Source organism: Cebidichthys violaceus, unplaced genomic scaffold, assembly GCF_023349555.1.
Source record: "Cebidichthys violaceus isolate CVI_PGR_0920_01 unplaced genomic scaffold, fCebVio1.0.p SCAF_4, whole genome shotgun sequence".
NCBI classification, from domain to species: Eukaryota; Metazoa; Chordata; class Actinopteri; order Perciformes; family Stichaeidae; genus Cebidichthys; species Cebidichthys violaceus.
This window is the reverse complement of record NW_027176594.1, coordinates 14,180,162-14,197,523: the sequence shown is the minus strand read 5'-3', so window position 1 is coordinate 14,197,523 and position 17,362 is coordinate 14,180,162. Positions and strand designations below refer to the sequence as shown.

Genomic DNA, 17,362 nt, shown 5'->3' with positions numbered 1-17,362 from the left:
AGTTGGAAAAGTGAGGTGCAAAGCATCGCCTTTTTATAGTTGAAGTCGCTCCATCGCACAGAGTGTGTTGCAGTTTGCTGCGTCTTTATCGCTGCTAGGAAACCGCCAAATGAGTGCCAGCATTAGATTAACCATGACCACAAACCATGAACTGTACGCAACCTTAAAGCTAACAGTACAGTTAGTTGTTTAATGAAAACAACTCACCCGACATATCGATTTTTCCACTCAAAGCGTTCAGGGTGCTCCTGCAAAAAATGCGAGGAGCAAATAGCTGAAAAAAAGAGAAGCGCTCAGCATCGCAGAAGCAGCATGCAAAGAGCCTCAGTCTCATTAAAAACAAATACAAAAAAGTAAAAGTAGAATAAAACTATGTCTGATGCCTTAGTGGATTGAGGCTTTTGGTGTAGTTTGCGCTGCTAGCGCTGATAGCATCGTTAGCTGTGAGCTGCCGGCTTAAGTTCAGTTTATATTTGCCGTAGTGAAGCCGGCGCGAGACACGTGCGGCAAAAAATGACGTAATCGCGGCCGGAGGATGGAGCGCAAGTGTAATTTGGCACTTCATGAGAAATCTTCATGAGTACATATTTTGCCAGCCACATCAAATTCCTTACAGGATTTTCAACCTTTGCTTCTTTATAATGCTTTTAATACTTGACTTTTTTCTTTACAGGGCTTTTATGAAGACGATAAAGTAGTCCATGAATATGAGATATGAATTTTGAGATTGCAATCCCTCCTCATTTCTATGAGTTACACTCAATGTCTTTTTGATTCTTCATAGTTCATGTTGTTTGTACGCCCTCTGGCGTTTCGGAGAATAATGCAGCGCACATTGCATAGAGCATAAACGCCTCCGTTCATGCTCGGAGCTTGCGCGCTGTCTGTGGAGGCTTGCACTACGGCACCAAGCGCGAATGTAGACAAAGCTTCAGCCGTCAGCCATGTTGAGAGCCGTGTGGAGGCAATAGAAACGATCCCAACCTGGTATTTAACATCTTTAGAGACACCTTTGACTGGCCTGGGCTGAGTAATGAAATAATACAGACTAATTGCGTTAGCGGTTGAGTAATTAGAAAAGTCACTTTTTACTTTGTCAGTGCTGTTCTTCACTTAGAATCTCATAATGTACACTATCTTCAACAATCTGACACTTTGTTGTAAGCTGTTGGTTTTTCTGCACTGATGCCATTCTCTCTTCACATCAGGAAGCAGGAGCAGATTTCTCCTGTCATTGCTCCTGCGGCTGTATGAATGTGTGTGTGTGTGTGTGTGTGTGTGTGTGTGTGTGTGTGTGTATGTGTGTGTGTGTGTGTGTGTGTGTGTGTGTGTGTGCGCGAGCATGAGTGTGTTTGTTTCTTCTCAAGCATCTGCCGTCATCCTGCTGGTGAAAAACGAGGTGCACATAAGTCATCCAGTGAGAGGTAGTCACTAATAGGATAGAGGCTGCTCCACAGGAATGAGCTATGGCCTTATTACCCACCTCACTTCCGTGCAGTCGGTGTCCTCCCATAAAAGCACAACACTGTTCCTGTCCTCTCCCTTACACATGCTCCATCCATCCATCCATCCTTCTGCTCCCCCCTCTCTCTCACCTAGTCCCCACCTTTTCTACTTCTCCTCCCCCCTCAGCCTCTTAATTTCCCCTCCTTCCCTCCACACTTCTTGCCTCTTTACTTCATTCGCTCCACACTTCCCCCCCTTTCTCCTCTCTTCCTTCTCTCCTCACCTCGAGCACCTGATTTCCAACCTGCATTAAAATAGCCTCTTCTGCACCTCTCCCCTCCACATAGCGCCTACCTGATTTACTCAGATCTCCTCCTTACCCCACATCCCCTCCCCCCTCCTTCCTCTTTGCTCCAATCCTACCTCAACCTGACCTCATCCCTCTTTTCTCTCCTTTCATTTCCTTTCCTTCCCTCTCCATACTCTTCTAAACTTTCATCATATGCCTCTCCGCTTGATCTATTAATCTCTCTCTGTTCTCACCCGGTCTTCCTTATCCCCTTGGCTCCTTTCCTCCCTCGCTCCCTCCTTCTCACCCCTATCCCCCCCACCCCACCCGCCTCTCCCTTGCCTCAGCACCTGCTTTCGGAAGCTGTCTAGACTGGCAATGAAATGAGGATGGAGAAAGAAGGAGGAGGTGGATGGGCGCAAAAACGCGGGAGGATAAGAGTACAAAAAAAAGAGACACTTCTGAGGAGGAGCGGGAGTGTTTGAGGAGAGAGATAAGAAGAGTGGATGACATGAAAGAGTGTGGATTTATTGTAAAAAAGGGATCGCGATCTGAAGTGGAGTTGTTCATTTTTAGAAGAAAAGAAAACCCACTGCTTCTCCACGGTTCCTTTTGAGTTGTCAGTTTCGTTTTGTTTGTTTTTTTGCCGTCTTCCAGAGAACACAACAGCAATCATTTTTGCGTGGTTCACATGCTTCACACCCGCTGAACACCTCTGTCCACTCCTCTGTCATTTCTGACTCGCGCCCCCCCCATTTTTTCCCATGATAAACCTTCACACATCGTATCAAAGCGGAGAAACGTGATCAGAGGGGACTCTGTCCGTTTTCCTTCTTGATGAACTACTTTGTGAATGAATTTTGTTGGAGTCCATGAGTCCCGTCATTTTGTGAATACGGGTGGTGGTAGTGGAGGAGGAGGAGAGAGGAGGGAGGCAGGAGGAAGTTAGTAGAGAAAAAAAAGAAAAGAAATGAAGGCCTCAGTCGAGTGATGAGGCAAACGAGAACAAGCAGATGCTGGATTACATCTTTATATGACAGATACACACACAGAGTTTGTTTGATGGTCTGCGTGTTTGTGTGGTTCAGAGTATGTGTGTGTGTCTGTGTGTGTGTGTGTGTGTGTGTGTGTGACAGGAGGAGGTGTCCTGTCTGTCTGTAACAGGATGTGATAATTAACCTTTCTCCCGCTGAGCGAAAGCTATTAAAGCGAAGGCTTTAAACGAGTTTCATCACGAACACAACACAACATTACACAACTTAAGTTGTTTGGAGCGGTTGTACGCACATAGCAACACTTTGCGCCGGACAGGTTCATGTGTGGGTTGGACACCCGACCGTGTCTATATTTATCTACGTATCTAGCCAGCCATGTAATAGTCGGTCAGGGTGGGGCCAATTTGAACTGCTTCATATACTGTGCAGAATAACCTTTAACAGGTTTTCAAACTGTGAAGCGGAGAGTTTCAGCAGTTGCCGTCACACACAGCAGCATGATCAGAAATCTATCCATATCTATAAATCATGAGAAGAATGTGTGCGTAACGTTCCTGACTATCTGTACTGCCATTTCCACATCACCTTATATTATCTTGATTAGGTAAAGGATACACGTTTGATTAATGTAATTAACTTTGTTTTATGCATGTTATTGAAAATATATTCACATGTTGAATACTTTTAAAGTAGACCAAATAAATGAAATAAAAGAACTATCTCATTCTTTTCATTTCTTCTCAGCAGTTAAACAATATACATTTAGGCGGGATTAAAGGCAGGGTTGGCAATCTTCCTCAAAAACATTTCTTGTTATATTTGTTGAAATTCTCACTACATCCTGACAGCAATCAATTGATCAAATCCGGTATCTGCGGCTGTTTCAGGGCTGTAATAAACCCCGTCCAATCCCTTCATTAGGCTCAGAAATGATTAGACGGGCTACCTGCCTGTCTACCTACCTGCTAGCATACTCTCGCTAGTTTCTCAAGATTAGCAAACCTATCTTTAACAGGCTCTGGTATATTTTATATTTATATCAGTTAAACAAACAGAATGTAAGCTTGCCTTTCATATTAGATTCAATGTTATAAGAAGGCTACAATTACAATATGAATATTCGGGCTCCTTTGTGTGGCTTGAAGGTGTACTGCAGATATAAATGTTAAAAAAAGACTATGGAATTCTAATTTATTTGGTGACCCAATAATCTCCCGAGACCCTCTTGCGGGTCCTGACCCACTGCTTTAAATAATAAAAATAACTGTATCCATTTTTCCACAATTACGCCAGGGCATGCTTTGGTGCCCAAAGTTGCACAACAAGCACCTCATGACTGTACAATACCACCACCGCTTGCAAAGATACACGTGCACAGAAAAAGAAAGAAAACCCCACCGTCTCATGTAAGCGCCAATGTGGCAGATTGGGCCAGCAGTAGAGAGTAACATATGACTTTGTGCCCCCCCCCCCCCTCGATTGAGTCTCCAGTAGCAGCGAGCTAGCCAAAACGTAGCCACTAATGAGGTTCTACATAGATTTAGTCCCAACAGAGCCCACTCCAAACACTAGGAACCAGATACACACAAGGAGGGAGACAGAGACCAAGACGTTGATGCATGCCCTCACACAAACACACACACAGAAAAGCACACACACATCAGGGAAAAAATCTGCCGCACAACCTTTGGCACCACAGCAAACAAACACCAACATGTCATCTGTTTGGTAAAAACCTTCTAGCTAAAATTGCGGTGTTTTTATGTCTTAACTACTTTGAAAGGCTGGCACCTCTCTCTACCGGTCCTCAGATCTGAAGCAGGTGTAGATGACTTGGACAAAATTCAGTAGTAGTTACAGTATCACAGCGTTTTATCAAAAATGATACAGTATGTGGCAGCATTTCATATTAAAATGCAGGGTAAAAAACAACCGCAAGCCAAATGTCTTTTTTAAAAAATTTTATTATGGTTATTTCAAATAAGTGTCGCGCTTTATGTGATTATGACTTCTTTCAAATTCTTCTGATGGGAAAAGGTTTTGTTGGTAGAAAAACGATGACTTCGCTGTGATAATTCATGTTTCTGTTGTTGCTTTTAAGCCATTTATTCTTAGTGGCTTTGGGTCTGTGAGTCACCATACAGCATAGGAGCTTCAAGCTATGGACGGCAATCTTCAGAAACAAGCAAGAATACGCCATTTTTTCATAATTATTCAACCGAAAAATTTCGGCCCAGTGTTGCCAACTGTTTTCCAATGAAAGTAGCTAGCAGTGATAGCACCAAAAGTTGCTAAATCTGGCGAGAAAGCTGCCAAGTCAGCAACACTGACAGTTTGTCACTTCACTCCGTCCAATCGTTACTTTTAGGACGAATGATTGAATGGACGGGCTAATTACTGTCCTGTGACAGCCACAGATACCCAATTTCTTTCTTTTCTTTTTTTTTTTCTGCCAGAGCATTTGAATCATTGATTGCTATCAGGATGTAATGTTTTTGTAGAATATTACCCTGCCATTGAGTTAGATGCTTTCAGTTATTCTGGCTGATAAGGCTGCTCCGGTTCGGATTCAGTGAAGCTATGCTGGGCTCAACGTGAGGTCATTACACTACATATGCCTATAGGAATAATGAACCTATTAAATTGCCCAGCCTTTGCAGCTGCAACAAATGTAACAGAGTGTGAGGGGAAATGTCAATAAAGCACAGTATGTTTTCGCTCACTCAGTCCTGGGAAGCAGCCAAATCAGGCACATTAACAACTCAGACAACTCTGATTTAAATACTATTGTCAGTTCAATAACTAAAATGGATATAGAAATATAAAGTTTTATACTTTTTCTTTTATCTCATATAAGTTGGTAAAAAAAATGATGCATTTGGGCCCTCCATATTTTGGGTAGCAGAGTTTGTCTTTGGTTCCTCTGCAGTCTGCTCAGTGGTTAGATTGAAGAGGTCTCCGATAGTACAAACCATAGACTAACCTTCTTAATCTATTGTGAAGTTTTAAGAATAGCTTTGCTTAAGCAACACGCCTGATGACATTCCAGATTTGTTACAGGCTGCATTATTCATTCATGAAACATGTCTCTATTTGAATCTGCACCAGTGACTGGTGAAGTCTTCCATTTCTTCAACTGTTGCTCAAAGGGATCTTTGTCTCCTGTTTTCACTCCGTTTGAACCATTGTACAGTGTTTTGTTCCCCGTGTACAAAACAGGACTTTTTTGTAAACTCTTCATGAAAAAAAAGATCTATTTGAAAAGAGGATTTTTTTAGAAGCTAAAGCATAAAAGCATGAAAGATGATTCTAAATACAGGGTACTCATTTTTTGGGGGGGAATTAGTGACTTTATTCCTTTATAGTTAAAACTGTTAAACTGTTAACTACAATATTTAAATTGTATTTCTATTTTGTCAACTACATATGAAAAGACTACAAACAACAATCTTTACAATTACATTTTGAAAATCCATAAAGACAATCACACATGCTCACACTGATACCCTGCAGTCAGATATTACACACACACTAAGAGTACATCCACACTACTCCGTTTCTATTTGAAACGCATATGTTTTGCTACGTTTACACTGAGCGTCTACACTACGCCGGCGTTTTCGAGCACCGAAAACGGACAACTTTAGAAACATTCCCGAAGACGGATACGTTTGGAAACTCTGGGTAGCGTATTCGTATGGACGGACGTAAACGCATACGTTTGGAAACGATGACGTAGACACCCGCGATGGACTACCAGGTTAATTTAACGCGGACAACTGATTACAGACGTTGCTGACCTTGTTGTCTTTACTAGCAGCTGTTGTCCAGTTAAAGTTTGCATGTCTGCGGAGGAAACAGCTGTTATTGAAGCGATCGGTGAGCGGCGTGAGAGAGGGAGAGAGAGAGAGAGAGAGAGAGAGAGAGAGAGAGAGAGAGAGCGAGAGAGAAAGACCCGCAGCGCTGTAACTAACGTTAAGTCTGAAAAATAAAACTTATACAACTTTCCACGAACTGTATCTGTTTGAGTTCATAGAGGAAGATTTTAGAGAAGATCTTAAGTATCAAACACGTACTTACGATCATTAAAGACTACTTTATTACTCTTTTTGCTTAGTTACAAAATACGACAATCTACTTCCTGTTTACATCGCCGCATGCCCAGTGTACGTGAAGAGTCACGTGATATTCATTTTCAGGAGTGTAGTCTGGACGGAGATCATTTAGAAAACGATGGCTGAAACGCTGTGTGGACGGAGTAGTATGGATGTAGCCTAACACACACACACACACACACACACACACACACACACACACACACACACACACACACACACACACACATCCTGTATGCCCAAGCCACAAGGTCAGGCCCGGTTGTACGGCTGTAACACTTTAATTTTCTTCTTAAAAATATTGTGAGTCTGCTGATATTATTACAGAACACAGCAGTCTGAAAGTAATAAGTTTGAGATATACTAACGGTGAAACCTGTAATCCACAAATAAACAATAACAGTGGCCTTGCCTTTTAAAAAACTATAAGGCAGGTTTTTGTTTTTTTTTGCAGACAGACCCGGTTATGACTAACAGCTTGTGACAGGCAGATTCAGTTGCAAGACAGCGTGGAAGAGGATTTACTGTATATTATTACTCGTTGTGTGCACTGTGCAGAATTACTATGCAGCGCTTATGATATATCTTATTGATTGAAAGCGTTTAATAACGAATGGAAGGACGGGATGTAAATCTATGACATGTGCTGTATAATTCCTAGATAAAGTGTCCTACTGGCTGCTGATTTTCGCTCCCTACGTTTCTGACCACGGCTTCACCAGGGGAGTGCAGTGGGAGTGTTACCCAGAGTGTCTCTTTGTTATCTTAACACAATGTTATTGTGTTCCAGCAGGCAGAATCCGGAGCCAAATACATTTTTTGAGGACGCAGATTGTTTCGTGCCGCACACACCGTGCCAAGTGCTGATGGCGTGCTGCGTTTTATGGGTTTGAAAATCAGAGGAAAAGTACAAGAGAGGGAAAACACAAGATGAGACTCTCTCTCTCTCTTACCTTAAGAAGCACTTCAACACGTCAAACTGCAAAGACAAGGGGAAGGGGGGGGGGGGGGGGATAGAGAGAAAAGATTGAAATTAGATTACCATGAGGTGCAGTCGCAGAACAACAACTTTCCAAGACACTTAGCAGGAGAATGTGTGAGGTAAAACAAGAGGGCTTTCAAAAGGGCAAGAGTGGATTTCATCTCACAAGCAGGCCTGTTGTGCATTTGTCTGCAATGTCTCTCCCTCTTCGCCCAAAGAAGTATTACTATACAGGCCCATGAGCACGCTGAATCTCTTTAGGGTTACCTTTAATCCACAAACTATTCTTTAATTACACACATGCAAATTACTAATATATTTCTTAAGTCATTCCTCCACAAATTATTAAGAGTTCCCAAAAATAAATTAAAACATTCTGATGGAAGTGCGAAATTACAGTAGTTGCACAAACAAAATGATCTTTTGTGCAATGCATGCAAATGATATGAGCTCAGTTTTAGAGATTCATTTAAAAAAAAAAAATCATTGCTAAATTACAACCAGACTGCGAGATCATTTATCTATTCTAAAGTAAAAAATACATGAATCAATCATTATCTTCAAAAGGGTGCAGTGTTCCAGATTTGGTGCCATCTAGTGTTTGGGTTGCAGATTGCAACCAACTGAAACTTCTCAAAGTGTGCCGATGTGTGAGAGAACTACGGTGGCTGGAGGGGGAAAACGCCAACGGCCCTATCTAGAGTCAGTGTTTGGTTTGTCCTTTCTGGGCTACGGTACAGACATGGTGGGCTCCGTGAAAAGGACACGCTCCGTATGGGGATACAAACGTTTTAGTTTTTTTGTTTATTTTATTTGATATTGACATCACTGTGGCATTAGAATTGTAACATACATTTATGCACAAGGAACAGATGCACTGTTTGTAGCGAAATGCTAATTTACAACTGAGGAAACAATTTTCAAGTGATAACAAAACTAAAGAAAACATACTGAATAATACTAGATTCCATGTCTGCAAATAGGCCCTTTATAGAAATAGGCCCTTTATACAAATAGGCCCGGTGCCTTTTATTTTTTGTATAGTGTTCATGTCCAGCACAGGTGGGTTTTGATAGCGTTCACTGGGGATGTGGACTAGATCTCCATGAAGAAGCAAAGTGAAGCAGTTTCTGCACATCCTGAATACCATTTGATGGCTCTTGAATCTGCTTTTGAGGGGGCTTGCAGAGTTTAAATGAACAAACAAAGAAAAACAATATGTTCCAGAAATAGCCCCTCGTGGATTTTCTGAATCTCTGGAACCTGTACAATGTTTATTCGTCTCCTCCTTCCTTCTGCAGCTCGAGACTTTGTCAGACCCTAGTAGAGCGGAGCAGGAAGTTGGGAGACGGGACTGGTTTGTTTGGCGCTTGTCTTCCCTTGCCAACCGATGGCCTACTGTACTTCACACTGCTACGCTCCCCTGGCTGCTGTACATTGGACATTGCGGCCTTGGAAAGAGACGACGCAAACACCTTTAAGCTGCCAGTATACTCGTCAGAAGTGCTCATTGACTGGTTTGAATACACACACACACACACACACACACACACACACACACACACACACACACCTTTTTAATGTCCGATTAGGCGTCCAACTATTTCGGTTGCTTTCCAAATCTGACATTTACACCCACTTCACGCCGTTATTGGCCAGCTGTGCGCAGGTGAGAAAGGAGCCAAGGGTTTGAACTCTCTCCAGCTCTCTTGTTTCATTTACACACACACACACACACACACAGCCATTTCTGCCACTTTTCATGTGAACAACGGAGGGCAACACTGAACGTTTTCCAGGAGAGTCTGTACTAACACATGACTTTGGAAACATGGTGGATTGTCTTGGACTTTGAAATATAATTCTTACGCTCTCTTTCCGTCATCGTGGCTCTGGCTGAACTGACCTCGCCCGTGGCGCAGCAGAGTGAGTGTGAGCTTTTAGGGAGCAGTGTTTCCCACAGGATTTTGTGAGGCTGAGGTGGGTGGGGGGTCCGGGGGGCATGCTCTTATAAACAATTTTGTGTTCTAGTAAACTATTTTATCATCAACATATTGGTTGAATAGATACGAAAACGTGGCGAAGGAGACTGCTTTCGTATCGGGCGAGAAGGCTCCGCAGTTGTCGTGGTGCTTGGTTGTGCCCGTTTGAATTGAGCATCCAACTTGATTTATTAACTTTACTTCATTTTAATTAAATATCAACATGTCTGAGTATTCTGAAAAAATGGCCAATTTGTTTTTAAATGCTTTTCTAAACGAGAGTTTTAGAAACTGTTTTGCAGCCAAATCAAATTGTATGCAGGATATTCAATCTTCATTTCATTATAATGCATTTAATAAATGACTTGCTTCTTTACAGGGGTCGTATAAAAGGTGATAAGTTAATTATAAGTCCTTCTCTGCATTGTGGTGGTTGGTTTATGGCATTTTCCTGGTAACACGCGTTGACTTCTTGCTTTTTTACAGTTTATTTAGTTTGTACATCCTCTGGTGTTTCGGAGAATACTGCGACAAACAGCGAGTTCAGCGTAAAGGCCTTTGTGCGTCCTCGTAGTTCTCGGGGCATCTGTGGAGGCTCGCACCATGGTAGTAAAAACAAAGCTTAGGTCCACTGCCCTATAGGCGCCGAAGTGTGCTGTATCGCTCACAGCTGGAACCGTTGGCCACCTTCACCCTGGTCTTTCCAGTGCTTCCAAACTGAGCGGACATCCATGGCCCGCCGAGTTGAAATTCCCCCAGTCAGACTGTGCGAGCCCCACCGGAACACAATGCTGCATATTTTGGCTCAGTTGTACAGCACTGAAAGGGTCTCGCTTTAAGCATACACTGTATGTGCCAAGGGGCTCAGGCGTTACGCTCGATGACTGTACCAAGGGACCCAGGGGGCCTCGTGTTCAGCTCATGCTTTAATCCCCAGGGGCTTCAGGGCCCTTGTGGTCAGCTCACTCTTTAAACGCTAAGTTGCTCATGGGCCCTCATAACACAAATCCTGGTCCATTGAGCTTGATTAACGCGGCTAATCAAACTTGCATGCCAGAGCTCTGCACAAACTGGCAGCAACCCGTGCGCTGCCAAAAGATTCCCGGCTAAAACTCACACTTCACAATTACGTTCCACGTGTGCGAATAGTAGACATAAACAGCTGTTTGGGTCACAGGACGTCTGTATCAAACGGTTCAATACAAACAGGTGTTGTTACTCCCTTTTTCTCAACTGCTCTCAATGTGTCAACGCTGAGCCGGCAGCTCACAGCTAACGGTGCTAACAGTACAAACTACAGCAAAGGTGCTAATCTGAGGGTGAGTGCTCAGCTCTTGCGATGCCGCTGTCGGTCGGGATGCCATTATCTGTTCTAACCACTGTATGAGAGCGCTGTATGACAGCGCTGTATGAGAGCATTGGAGAGCTGCGACCATTAGTTAACCAGCGGGGCACGCAAACATGCGCTACAAAGCATGAGTGGCCGGCTCGGATATGTCAACAAAGCAGACTATAGCTCACACTATAAAACACACAGAGGGAGAGCGACTTCGTTCTGCGCTTGGATAGACTAATTAATTAAATTAATGCTTGGAATGTTAAATACAGCTCCTTTAAGAAAACATTTTTCGACACCAAAGAGAAACAGCTGCGACTTTTGTCACCCGTCAAAGACAATTTGGTCTTCAGAGTAAAGATACTTTGGTAAAACTATTCAGAGGGAGAAAAAAAAGGGCTGACAGAAAATAATGTGTCAGAAAAAGAAAGTGTTGAAAATGTTTTTAAGAAAGTGGCAGCCAAATGAGACAAACTTACACATCTGTGTCACCACCAACTCTCATTTTGGAGTTTTTAGGTTGGTTTTTTTTGTAGTCGTGAGAGAATATTTTAATACTAGGTGAAGATGTTAATTTAGTATTATTGGCATGATATTGTAGAATGAAAGTATCATAATGGCACATTTGAAATTATCACAGTTATTTATAATGTGTATGTGTGTTGCTTAATGGTACATAAAGTCTCTAATTAAACTGAGAACAAACAACATGACACCATATCCATACACTCTAGACACAATCTGACACCCATGAATGCACAAAGACATTTAAACCCCCCCCCCCACACACACACACACACACAAACACAGAGCGATCAGAGTGTTTCATTAGTGAGGAGCAGATAGATTACCCTCCCGAAGGAGACATTGACCAAGAGGCCATTGATCTACTGAGCTAAGCCAATCTGTGTGTAGGTGTGTGTGTGTGTGTGCGTGGGTGGAAAGTAGCCTACTGATGGAGTCTTTAAGTTGTTTGAGTAAGCAGCACAGTAAATCTAATCCAGTTGTGTTTAATGGAGAGAGAAAGAAACAGGCAGTTGACATATTCATTAGGTCCAATTACTCTGTCCAATCACTGCCATCACACTCACTCACTCACCAGACGAGAGAGAGAATCAGCAGTATTTATGTCTTGGCAAACCACCCAAAAAAAAAAAAAAAGATTGATAGGACTCGAATGGTGAATAAAAAAAACATATTTATTTCACTTACTGAATGACAACGCGGTGCATTCGGAAGGCGTCTGAGATAATTTGATCTCATTCGAGCCCCCGTCAGAGCACCGAAGTCTAAATCAATCCGGCTAAAACTGGAATTACTCAATTACAACGGCCTTATTGATGATTTAATAACGATTGCATGGTTGCAATCGTGACTTATGGTAATAACACGGTGACACGGCCATATTTCCCGTAACGAGGCTTGTTGTCGACGCGAACAATTACGGGCGAAAAACAAGAGGAACACCGTTACTGCTGACAAATCATCTGCCTGTGTGTGTGTGTGTGTGTGTGTGTGTGTGTGTGTGTGTGTGTGTGTGTGTGTGTGTGTGAGTGTGTGTGTGCGTGAGCTTGAATGTTTCCCTCGTCTTCACGTGTGGGACTTGTAATTAGCTCTCTAGCTTGTTCTCTTACATTGGATGTGAAGGTAATTGGGGCTTTTGGACACTCACTCTCAATCTCTGTCAGTGCAAATGTGTGTGTGTGTGTGTGTGTGTGTGTGTGTGTGTGTCTGTGTGTGTGTGTGTATTCTGGAGGACGGCCAAACCATTACTGTGTGCTCAGCCCGCGCTAAAGCAGCTTGTGATTCATTAGTAATGAGACCATTTGCAAACTAAATGAGTGTTTGAGTGGCCGAATAGCGACGCGTGTGATGATTGTGTCCACTTTACTCCGCTCGGCGTTGCTTCACTTTTTTGCAAGTAAAGCATGTAACACAGACACACACACATAAAGACTCATGTTGCAAATGTAAAGCATGTGCTTGTTCAGCCAGTAGGAAAAGCCCATGTGGACATAATTCGAAGTCAGTCAGTTGTGTCATTAATTACTGCTTTACACCTGTTCGTCTCTGCTAATTAAACATGCCGACACACACACCACAGGCACGCACTCTCTTAGAAATGTTGCATGTAGAGGCGCATATTCGCTCGCATTCTGAGGCCCCCATGTGCAAACTTCCAGACAAGTTTTTTTTTTTAAATGTTTTTTTTACACCGACGAGTCAAAAATACATTCTCATTTTCGCTCTGAGCGAAGGTGCGATGGCACTGCTAAACACAGCATGTTTTTTTTCAGGGAGGGGGGGGTTTCTCTCTCTCCCCCTCTCTTAGTCTCACATACGAACATGTCTTCGGCACACCTCCTTCTCCCTTTTCTCACTCCGTCATTCGAACCGTCCTCGCACTCCTTTCCTGCCTGCGTTCAGCTCCCCAGTGTCTCACGGTGCACTGTATATTCTCTCTCACACACACACACACACACACACACACACACACACACACACACATTCTCCCGGCCTTTAAACTATCTCTCTCTCTTTCTCAGTGTAAGCGTGTGAGACAGTGTGTGTGTGTGTGTGTGTGTGTGTGTGTGTGTGTGTGTGTGTGTCTCCTTCCAGCCCTATTTTCTCAACAAAGGCCACAGCTGCTGCTGATTCGCTGAATAAAAGATGACAGAGCCGTAATATCAGGAGATTACCAGCTAACGAAACAACGATTTTGTCCAATTTAAACAGCGACGTCGGTTGCATCGCAAGCACTTTGCGTGTCAAACTGTGATATGATAACGTTCGCAAATGAAAACCGTTTTCATCTGAGAGACTCCCTGACTCTGTCTCTCTCCCTCCCCTCTTTTTGTTCTCTCACTCCCGATCTCTCTCTCTCTCTCTCTCTCTCGCTCTCTCTCTCTCTCTCTCTCTCTCCCTCTCTCTCTCTATGCACACATTTGATCTAGCTCTCTCACCCTCCCTCTATCTCACACAAACACACACATGGAGCACGTAGAGCATATGGCTATTTCTCCCCTCTTTGAAGGGTTGCTTTGAAGCTATGGCACCCGTATCGATCGGCGCTCAGATGAGCTCACTTCGCCAGAGCCCTGCGATTATCTGTCGCTTTATTTCAAACGGAGCGCAGGAGAGGGGGGCTTATGCGCGTCCATCACTCACTCACACTCTCACAGTCGGCCAGTGCGCTCTTACGGTGTGTGTGTGTGTGTGTGTGTGTGTGTGGGGGGGGGGCACGGATGGACGCAAACGGGGGATAACGAGTCAAGCTTACGCGCCGAATCCCCGATACTTAAGGCGAGCCTCGCCGCAGGACTGACAAGTGAGAGCGGTGAGCGCTAAGATAGTGAGAGAAAGAGACTATTAAGTCGGGCGAAGTGATGAAACTTATGAGAAAATTTAACACCCCCCCCCTACGGCTCTAAAAAAAATCTGTTCATCCACGGGCATTATACAAAAAATGACTTTGTCCAAATGAACATTTAAACTAGAATTCAAAGTTTGTGTACAAAAGGTTGAGGTTAGGGTCAAGGTTAACAGCTGTTTGGCAACTTTTTACACTTAAAAAAAAAATACCCCATCTAAGAACCCAATAAACAAAGCATGGCCACTGTGGTTTGCTTCTTGCAGACTGCAGCGGGGATTATTCAAAGAGCAAACTTCTTCTTAATGCCCACAGGAGTTGGGAAGAGAGTGAGCCAGGGTGGCATGAAATGTTAATGGTCTGCCCAGAGCAGCAGAACTTCATAAAAGACTTGATTTAGAAACTAGTTGCTTTCAGGGAACAATGAACGTTGTCATCTATGGCACACAGAGCTGGAAAAACACACACACACACACACACACACACACGTAACATACCTCTCTTTGATTAAAACTTGGGGCTACACTACCGAGTTTGTTATTAGGAAGAATGAAAGAGTGTGCTGAAGAGCATCACTCCTGGAAACAACCGGAAACACACGAAAAGATGGAACACAGCTGAATAAATACATAAGCATATTGTAACCACCACCGGAGCCAAAGATTTCATAATTAAAAACACTCACAGGCGGCTCCAGGCCTTATCATTGTTCCATGTGTCAGTAACGCTAACGACTTATTGAACAAAGAATAGATATAATCATCAGCTCGGGGATCAAGAAGATATCTGTTTGTGATACTCTGGAGGGCAACCCCCTCAGAGGGACTTAATGAGGCACACACACACACAAACACACACACCAGACGCAACCGCATGTGTGCGCAAACGTGGGAGAAATTGTGTCGTTAAATGTTGGGAATGTTGTTGGTGCGAACGCTGGTTTATTCATGATGCCGAGGCGGGGGGGGGGGGGGGGGGGGCGATCGCGACGCTGACATTTACACCGTGTTCAAAGCGGTGCATCATCCTATCTGTATGGGCTTATGATCACCAGCAAATCACTTGAACCTCTCTGAGCTCTTGGTTTCCCCAAGGTGAGAGCAGCGCCGATCACCTCGGACCCCAGGGACGGAGCCAAAGGTCGACAATGGTTCAGATTTAAAAAGAGACATTCGGAAATGATAGTTTTGGGGTATTGTTTTACAAAAATCTGTTGTCCAAATTAATGATTCCAGTGGTATTAAAAATATATAACAAAAGTAGTGGTTTGCTTTTACACATTAAAGGGGCATTTCAGCAATATACTGTTGCACTCATAAAACTGGGCGCCTCACAAGAGACAGATTAACAAGAGTCTACGGACTTGCTTGCAGCTTTATCATAGACTAAATATATGAAATGGACATAGTCACTGTCACATCCCTCATTGGTTTATAGACTGCTGTTTCGAGGCCTCAAGTTTGTCATTATGGCTCTCACAATCTTGGTTTTTGGCCATTGCCATTTTTTCTTTAACCAAAAGTTACAAAAGAGCAGAAGCCACGTACAACCAAAGACAGTTGTTTGTAGGTGACCGAAAATCTAAGACAAAGAAGTTTCTATAACAAAAACACGGAGAACTCCCAGACCGGGCAACACCGTGGTAGCAACCTGTTGATCACAAAGTAGCCCCGCCCTAGAGCATACTCCTCTTTATTGTATAGTGTTTATTTGACTCTAAATAGACCATAATTAACTAAATGAACATCATGCTAGACTAGCAATTGAGGCCATAAACTCCTTGTTTACTGAGGTAATAAATCAGGTGAGAAATAGAGTCATTTTCTCATAGACTTCTAAACAATCTGACTTTTTTTTGCACCCAAAGGAGTCTCCCCCTAATGGCCATTGGATAGAATGCCAGTTTAAGGCACATCTGCATTGGCTTCACTTTTCAGAACCGGAGGTTGCTGGCTTAAGACAGAGCAAGCTCCAAATAGAATTACAGTGACCTTTGACCTCTACATTCTAAATCCCTTCATCATTGAGTCAAGAAGTTCACTCAAGGCATTCCTGAGATTTCGCGTTCTCAAGAATGGGACAGACGTGAGGTAACAGTGATCTTGACCCTTGACCACCAACATCAAATGAGGTCATCATTGAGTCCAGGCGGACATTCGTGCCAAATTTGAAGGAATTCCCTTAAGCCGTTCCTGGGATATCGCGTATACGAGAAATGGACCGGAAGGATGGGCGGACGACTCCAAAGCATAATGCCTGTCGCCCAGCACGGAGGCATAGAAATACAGAATCCTGCATTTCCCACGATGCAACCAATAGCATATTTTTTGTTAGACCATGCCTCTCTCTTGGTAATCAGATATGACATACAGCAGGATGACATCATCAGGGGTAGTTTCCCTGACTTGACAAAGCTCTTCCAGATCAAAGCGCTCCAGATGACTCATTTATAGGTCAAATTGATGCAATTTCTCTTTAAATTCGGACTGAAATCACATTTAGTCGTCCCTTTTTCGTAGTCAAAACAACAATTAATGAAGTACACTTTTGTCAACTGCTTCCAAACAAACAATGTTCTGTCCGGTTAATGTGTAATATATATATGTCAATTTACTGTATGTACCGGTGTTCACACTTATACCATGATCATGTCTAGCACTGTCAAAAAGAAGGAAGTGACTGATTACTGAGCAAAACACCTGCCGCCTGTCTGGTTATATATCGAGCTCATGGTGTGCATGTGAAAGTGTGTGTTAGTGTGTGCGTGCGTGTGCTAGAGCAAAGGAGGTCTGGAGAGGTTGAGAGGAGGATTTCTGGGTGAGTAAGTTTATTGGTTGATGTGGGAGG

At 43.3% G+C, this 17,362-nt stretch overlaps 1 protein-coding gene across 10 annotated transcripts in view; it reads right to left on the bottom strand.

Moving 5' to 3' along the window:
• Window positions 1–17,362, bottom strand: part of LOC137885369 (receptor-type tyrosine-protein phosphatase delta-like) — a 160,400-nt gene that overhangs the window by 125,229 nt on the left and 17,809 nt on the right. For all 10 annotated transcript variants that reach the window (XM_068727595.1, XM_068727600.1, XM_068727601.1 and 7 more), the window contains exon 3: window positions 7,799–7,824. The gene's annotated coding sequence lies outside the window, so the exon portion shown is untranslated. The remainder of the gene's footprint in view (window positions 1–7,798; window positions 7,825–17,362) is intronic.